Below are 8,824 nucleotides of genomic sequence, written 5' to 3' on the forward strand. Positions count from 1 at the left end.
TACCCAAGGATTGTAGCCATTGGACTCCTAGTACAACATCAGCACCTCCCATTGGAATGGAAAGCATTGGGCTATTCAATACATATTCTCCCATGGATAGCTTGATATTATGGCACTTTCCGGAGCAATTTATGGTTCCTTCACTTGCAACTATCACTTGACACTCTGGTGCTAGATATAGGAAGCAATTCAATTCTTTTGCTATCTTACAATGAATAAAATTGTGGGTACTTCCTGAATCAATCAACACTATTACCTTTTTCTTCTTGATTTGTCCTTCTATCTTGATGGTTTGAGGAGTGGTAATTCCAGCCAATGCATTACAAGATATGGTTGGATTCATTTCTTCTTTATCTAGGCTTTGTTCCTAGAGTATATCCTCTTCTTTTGACCTTTCTTGTTCCTTTTCTTCTTCCTCTTCACAATCTATGTAGAATAATTTCTTCTCAGCACACTTATGACCTTTAGTGTATTTGCTATCACAACTATAACAAAGCCCTTTTGCTCTTTTTTCTTATAATTGTTGTGGTGTCAACCTTATAGGTCATCGAAAGCTAGGGGCAACAACACTTCCATCTTTATAGTTGTGAGTGGTAGGCTTCCTGGTAGCCATAATTTTGCTTTCCATTTTTCTTGCTAACCTGAATTCCTTCTCCAATGAATCAGGTTCCCAAATGCGAACCTCATGTTGGATATTATCCTTTAAATTCCCTATGAACACATCAATCCTATGCTCCTCTGGAATATCTTTTACCCTTATGTTAAATTTTTGGAACTCCTCAATGTGCTCCATCATTGAACATTTTTGTTTGAGACTTATCAATTGGCTAAAAAGAGTGTTGCTTTTTGTATCCTCATGATGTGCTGTCATTTCTTCCGTAAAAATTGCCCAAGTGACAATTTGTTTACGAGAGAAATTCCATCAATACCATACAAATTGATCTGGTTCCAAATATAAAGTTGCAATACGTACCTTTTGTGTGTTTTGCACATTATGGAGATCGAAAAATTGCTCCATCTGTAGTATCCATGTTGCGGAATCCTTGCCATCAAACTTCCTCATATTGATTTTTGGAATATGGTGGGTCTTCATCCAACATTAGAGTCTATGAAATAATGATTAACATTTCTTTTGTTCTCGTCATGCATTTCCTTTACTACCTTTTCACCATTAGTGACCATTTCTTGTAGCAACTTATTCAAATTTATCTTCAATTCTTCCATCTTATCATCCATTCCATCCATCTTAGCATCGATACCATTCATCTTAGCTTCCATTCCATTCATCTTAGTTTCTATGCTTTTCTTTAAACCATCCATCTTAGCTTCCACGCCATACATCTTAGCTTCTACATCTTTCTTTAAACCATCCATCTTAGATTCTGTTACTTTTTGTGCGAGTGACATTTGTTGCATTTGGTCTCGTAATTGTGATATATCATGTTTCATTTCTTCCTCTTCTTCATGAGTCATGCTAGAGCTTTCATGTTGCTTACTAGGTGTTTGCATTTTCTTTCCTCGGAGCATCAATTACCGATAATAATGCTTTACTATGCCCTTTGAATTTCTTCAAACTAATTTTTCAAACCAAGCTTATGCAAAATTTAAAAAAAAACTACACACATTTCTTTTCACTTTGTCAGAGCCCGATATTGAATCTGATGTATCTTTGTAACATCGGATCATCTAGTTTTAAAATTGCGAACTGCAGTAGCCATCTGTGTCCTCTTTCCAATGCCACCAGTCTGATCGAATTTAGATTCTCCAAGGCAGATTTATGCACAATCTCCCAAGATGACTGATTATAGACCTTTCCAGAAGAGCGAACTTGTATGAAGTGCCACGGGTCACTGTTTTGACCTTCAGATCTAAAAAATATACACTGGAAACTACAGTCCGTCTTTTTTTTGTAATTTCTTTCAAAATTTCAATCTGATGCTCAAAACAAAAGTTATGATGATTTTCCCCAGGTCACCTGTTTGGAATGAAATTCAGGAGTCTGCAAAAAGGCCAATTTCCTCAGATCATATCTCGGCAAATATAGCGCGAAAAGCTCTGAAATTCAGACCTAAAGTTCATCACTATTTTGACCCAAATGGATTTCTTTTTTGGTGTCTGAAACGTCACAGAAAAAAGTTATAGCGCAAATTCCACGATGACCTGCTTGGAGCAGCGAAACCCTGGAATCCAAACCTCTGATACCAAATGCCACAAAACCAGCTCACAAAAAGATAGAAAAGAGAGATAAACACCTTAGAATTCAGCCACTTTGAGGGGGCAACCTCCTTGACATTACACAAATGAACAATTCTTGGATGATTCAAATGACAAAACCTCCTTTCTATATATAGGAGTCTAAGGGGTCACAATGTAACCAAGCCGACCTAACAATAATAATATAAAGGCACAAAAATAACAATAGAGGGATTCTATGGGGCACAATAATAACAATATGGCGACAATAGGGGCACAAAAATATTAATAAGGGATACAACTACAATAGTAATGGGGGCATCACTAGTATTATAGGGACCTAATATCAATTGTCAGTAATCCAATGACTTCTCTTCACACTCGACAACGACACATTTATTCGCATGACTAGAATTCTACCATCGGGTTTTGAAGCAGGTGAAGACTATATCATTTCAACATTTTGCAATAGATATAGCAGATTTAGCAGCATAAATAAAGAATCCACTTTCACCACCTCATCCACCATTTATGCAACCAAGAAGAAGATGAATATCTACATTCTATTCCATGATCCAACAACAAATACAACTTCTCTACATATGCACAGTTTGTCCACTTCCTAAGTAAGTAAAGGTGTGTTCTTTTCTATCTTTTAATCATAGATTTCCTTTAATATTGAATTATAATTTTTGGAAAATACTTCACCATATTTCCTTTCTCATTTGAAAAAAACTGTAAACACCTTTATTTAAGGGGGAAGGGACATCCATTTATTATCACATCCATATCACTTCATTCCATTTCACATCATTTCATTCTAACATACTTGTCCTAATCAAATATGATTGCATTATGGTTCAAAAATTATGTGATTTGAAAATAAATTCCTAAATGATGAGCATATTATATCGCTGATTTAAAGATGCATTCTTAAATATGTTCAATGGATCTTACTGCAACAAAAAAGAAACAAGGTATTGATACACAAGAACCAATACCAATTAAGATTTGGTTGTCACATAAAAACCAACCAAGCATGTTGCAATTCAATGTATGACAATGAATACTTTAAGAAAAGAAATGAAATTGTGAAATGCAAATTTTAAGGACAATTGATATAAGCCAAGCTCATTCAAAAGAAAATCATGATTAAGAAATGCAATAGATTTCATGAGGACATGTATTAACATAAGTTTGGAGGTATGTAGAGTCTCCAAAATATCTTCAAAATATCATCCACTTTCACCTTTATCGTCACCATTTCACTCACATGTCACAACTCCATAGCCATATAATTTTTCATTAGCCTCCATTTTCATGATTGCATGGGGTTACCTTTGTGTTTTCCAAAAGATAATCATTTCTAGTATTATAAGTGAATTAAATGGGCAAAACTTAGAAAAATGACATATATTTGCTAATACTTAAAAGTGGCTTGAGTTTCATGACATGTGTAGGTCATTTGGAAGCTTCCCAAGCACCCTTATGTGGCCTCCAATGATCAAATTCGAATTTCCTTCAAGATATGGAAGAAAATTTGGATAAAGGTCAAAAAGGACATGTGTCTCATCATTACCTATTTGAGCTGTAATTCTATGATATTTTCTAGGGATCTAGGGAGAGAATAATGGACCTCCATTAACGAGTTAGCTTCTTATGCTCTTGTATAAATAGGAGAGCCTTCTACTTTCAAAGGCATATGTAAAGTTGGGGAAATGCTCATGTTTTGAATATAAAATTTGGATTTGGCACCATGATCATGAGTGATGTTCACTTTGATTTGGTTATGCTTGCATTTGGGGCCTCTCAACTTTCCATCTGTCATGCTTTCAGATTGGCCACCTACAATGTTTGAGATTTATTGTTTTTTTGGATTTATTTCTTTCATAGATTAAGATTTATCTCTTTCATAAATTTTCCTGTGTGAGAGGTTAAGAGTGATTGTTTTTATTTGCTTTCAACCTAGAGGTTAAGAGCGATTGTTTTTATTTGCTTTCCTATCTAGAAGTTAAGAGAAATTGTTTTTATTTGCTTTCATATCTTTTCCTATGTGAGAGGTTAAGAGTGATTGTTTTTATTTGCTTTATAACTAGAGGTTAAGAGCGATTGTTTTTATTTGATTTCCTATCTAGAAGTTAAGAGCAATTGCTTTTATTTGCTTTCATATCTTTTCCTGTGCGAGAGGTTAAGAATGATTGTTTTTGCTTTCATTTCATGTCATGTGGTTTTAATTATTCATTTCATAGGATCCTGATTTGATCATGCACACATGATCCCTTACAGTAGATTTCATTTCATGTAATTTCAATTCCGCGTGCTATACTATAATTGTTCTATAATTTCTTTTGAATTGATTTTTGAATTAGAATAGGTGAATTTGGTTTGTCGTCATTTGGTTTCGTAGCTAGATTGATCTTAATTGAAAGCTAATTTCTAGCACATACAGCGCACACACGCTTCGCAAGTTTTACGAAACCCTCGGGTTGAAAATTAAATCATAGGTAATTAATTTTCCACAACACATATTTTAAACTTTTCTGTGAGACAATGATTTCAAACTCTAGGGTCATTGGTGCATCATAATTCTTTTTCTCCACTCACTGCATCTCTCATCAATCGTTGAATGTAAATGCTGGGAGGACGCACAACTCATATATTACCAATAAACATTAGACTTTCGCTCCTCATTTTTTTAGAATTCTTTTCAAAGCTTTAACACTAAGAACAAAGCCTTGATAACCATTCCATTTGTATCTTCACTTGGACAATGTAATAATAGCCTTTCAAGAAGTCGATAAGTACAAGTTTGAATATCTTTGTTTTGCACTTTGATAAGTTGAATCAAAGGTTCCTCTAGAGATGTAAGAAGAGTGGGCACACGAGCATATGCCTTCTCCACATCATTGAGGATTGAAAGTAGGTCAATTTCATCCTAAATCTCAGTACTCTTTAAATTCCTTTGTGGATATTCTTTAGTTGTCAATAAATAGTAATATAAGTTGTCCGTTTAGAGTGAAAGGAAATCCTGCAATTGGTTATGTATAGAGGAATGATATATGGTGATTAGGTAGATAAGACATAATTGAAGGACACCAAAGGGAGAAAGAAACCATGGTGGAATAAGTGTTTGAAGGGAAAACATGATTAAATCCACGGGATAATGGCTACATAAGGCAGGTGACCTATCACCAAAGGGCTGAGGAGACGTGGTCTCTTGTAATATTTTCCTGCGGGTACGATTCGATCTCGACAGAGCTATATAGTTGTCGGGGTTATATGACCGGGAGCTATACGGAGGAGATATGTGATGTTCTTAATAGTGATCCAGGACAAGAAAATGATGTCATTAAATCAATCAAGAAGCACATCGGAAATAAGAACCCCAAGATCCAAATTCTTTCATTGACTTTGTTAGAGACTCTTATAAAAATTGTGGTGATAATGTTCATCAACAAATAGTTGAACGAGATGTAAATGATTTACTGTGTGAGGGAGTAGAACTTCTATAATGTCTAGAGAGTTCTGCTCCAATATTCACACCTCTGCAGACACAACCGATAACTTACCCGTCTCAAACCTATGGATCTCCAGGCTATGAAAATGAAGCAGTTGAGACATCCCTGGCATCTGATCTTCCTAGTATCATCTTGAGGCTGCAACACGGAGGAGAGTCGTCGATGAAGTGTGAGATTTAACACATACATTCATACACACACCATTGAACTGCAATCACATCATTCAACACCTCCAGACATCCATTTGACGCAGAAAATCACTCCAATCATCGCACCAGTTTAACCTTCTATGCACCAGGAGGCAAAGCAATACCTCAATGCAACGAGAATTTCCTATAGAGGTGAAGAATCGTTGAGTAGAACGATGCACAGAGTAATGAAGCGGTCTGCTAGAGCACCTAGGTGCAACAGAGTAACGTGTTGAAAAGCGTGCAACAAGAAATGCTTGTTGAGATTGCGACAAGATGATGGAGCTTAGTGAAAAGAGTCGCCTTCACTAAGTGGGCCCACAGGCAAATTATGGCGCAAGTTCTATTTTTGATCACAGTGTGGATGATCATAGTGTGGGTGATCACAGTATGAGTGATCACAGTGTGGGTGATCACAGTGTGGGTGACCACTGTGTGAGTGATCACAGTGTGAGTGATCAAAGTCTATTTTTAGACTGGCTGTCAAAAATAGAAAAGTCAAATATTATTGTCTCATAATAATATTTGGACTATAAACTTGATCTTATTCTCTTGGAGCACTTCAGGATGAGCTACGGATGTGGTACATGCAGATCCCAGAGGGAAATACATGGTTACCTATGGGATGACTAATATTTGCATGCAAGACTTCAGTTAGAACTCAAGTGAGTTGAGTTTAGTGGACTGGAGGTGTAGTTGATGGAGTTGTGTTCAGTTTAGCCTTGTTAAACTAGTTGTATTTAGTCTAACTAATCAATAGACTAGAGATGAGTTGGGTGAATTAGTTATTAATTAATTCACAAGTTATTAACTCATAATGCAACTATAGAATACATCAGTTAACTCAGTTGCATGTTAGTGCATGTTCAGTTCAGCAGGGACAGGTGTTAGAGGATCAGATTGCTATCAGTTGTGACTATAGTTGTGCATGATGATTTGCACAATCAAAGGGATTGAGTATGCCAATGAATTGGCCAATATCAAGAATTGTAGCCTGTGCTCACGTCCAACAGAGTGTGAGTGATTATTTGAAGGTCAAATACGAGTTTGGTAAGCCATTCTCATCAGTTCTTGAGCAGGTACTGAGCTGGAGAGGCAGGCAAGCAGTGGAATAGATTTGGAGATCAGATCTGAGCTGTATTGTGTGTAACAGGTGGAGCTGGTACTGGATTTCTTGTGATAAGCATTGTACTTTGTAATGTTACATGATTCAATCAATATAATATACAGATAGTGTGGGGTTTTTAGTGAGATGCTTTCCCCGGGATACATATTGTGTTAATGAGTTTGATTGATGCTTCTATGTGTGCCTGTGAATGTTTCTGCTTCTGTAAATTGATGATCAATGTAGAGGAGATTATGTATTATACATGTTCCGCTTATAATTGTATGATCAGGATAATCTCTGTGAATATGTGTTAAATTATTCAAAATTTCTACATGGTATCAGAGCTGCTTGATTTGTAGAAGAGATTTTTACAGGATATCAAGCGAGGATTGATCATCAGATCTATTATTCAGAAAGTGTTTACATTTTATTGCTTCAGGCAGACTCTGTAATCGGGCCAGGTAGCCTCTGGATTCATCCTTCTTTTGGAAGGTGAGATATCCGGTGAATGCCTAGACAATCAATCTTTGTACAAGAAATACTTTGTTCTCACGAATTCTAGATCGGAAGTGGTTGAGTTTTTGAGCTGGTGGAATTCGAATTTAAATTCCAAAGCAAGAGATAAAACTCAGAAACATTCAGTGTGAGAATGGAGACAGTATGCCCAGGTAACTCACGAAGTTCATCCAATGCCGGGATGAGCTGGGAAGTGTGGGGGTGACTGTCAGATGAGGATGGTGAGTCTAGCACTCCTTGACCTTCCTAAGAGTTGGCATAGCTACCAAGACTCAGTGAATGGAAGGGAGAAACTGCCAGGATGGGAGAGACTTTGGTCAGATCTTGTGCAGGAGGAGATTAGACGAAGCGCCAGAGACGATTCTTCATCCATACAGGATGAGGAGAACTGTGCCTTAGCGAGTAAGGCGAAGAAGGGAAAGAAGAAGGTTTCTCTATCCAAATCCAGTTCTTCCAGTGATGGGAAGAAGGTTGACAAGACGAAGATGAGATGCTTTCGTTGTCATGAGATTGGTTCACGGGTCAGGAACCTGTATGCTCTTGAGGTTCAAGATGCATGCGAAGCCTTGAGCAGCAAGGCAACTGATGGAGACTTGGTGGTTGAGAGGAGCGTATATTACATCTCAACATGCAGAGCCAGAAGAAGTCTCAGACGATTGTGGAGGAGCCACGATTGGTGCAGCAACTTCAAGAGGTTGTGGAGGAGCCACAATAAGGGAAGCTGAGAGGAGATTGAGTAGAGACATCTACTCATCCAGAGACCTCCAGTAGGGGGAAACTTCGAGCCAGGTGGGCTGAGGGATCGCATGCAGCCATACCTCCAGGTAGGAGGTGGGGTGATGTGGATTGATTGTCCCAAGGAGGAGGGGCAGGATCCTTGAGGTACCCAACCTCTTGGATGAGACCTTGCTACGGGAGCACCGATGTGTAGTAGCAGGAACTAACTGATTGGGTAGAGACAGATGCGGATGGAGCGACAGAGAGAGCGACAGTGCAGGGAATCCCAGGACAGCGCATAGCTAGCAGGCTGCAGCAATGCGAGAGGCACAAGTGTTTTGCACAGTGTTAGGTGGCACAGAGAGGTGTGCAATGGTGCGAGATGCATGGAGATGTTGCAGTAGCGCAGATGTCAGAGAGGGAGCACTTGTCAGCAGCAGGTAGAGCTTCAACATCAGAGGGTGTTTCTATCCCAATAGGGAGGTCAGTTGGGAGGTGCAGTGCGGATGCAATGCTGGGAGATAGAACCAGTAGCAGCACGGATGCAGTCAGAGATCAAAGTGACATAGGCTAGAGCAGTCAGA

The sequence above is a fragment of the Pinus tabuliformis genome, chromosome 9, assembly GCF_031772625.1.
Source record: "Pinus tabuliformis cultivar Carrire ecotype Pingquan chromosome 9, CPIR1, whole genome shotgun sequence".
Classification (NCBI taxonomy): Eukaryota; Viridiplantae; Streptophyta; class Pinopsida; order Pinales; family Pinaceae; genus Pinus; species Pinus tabuliformis.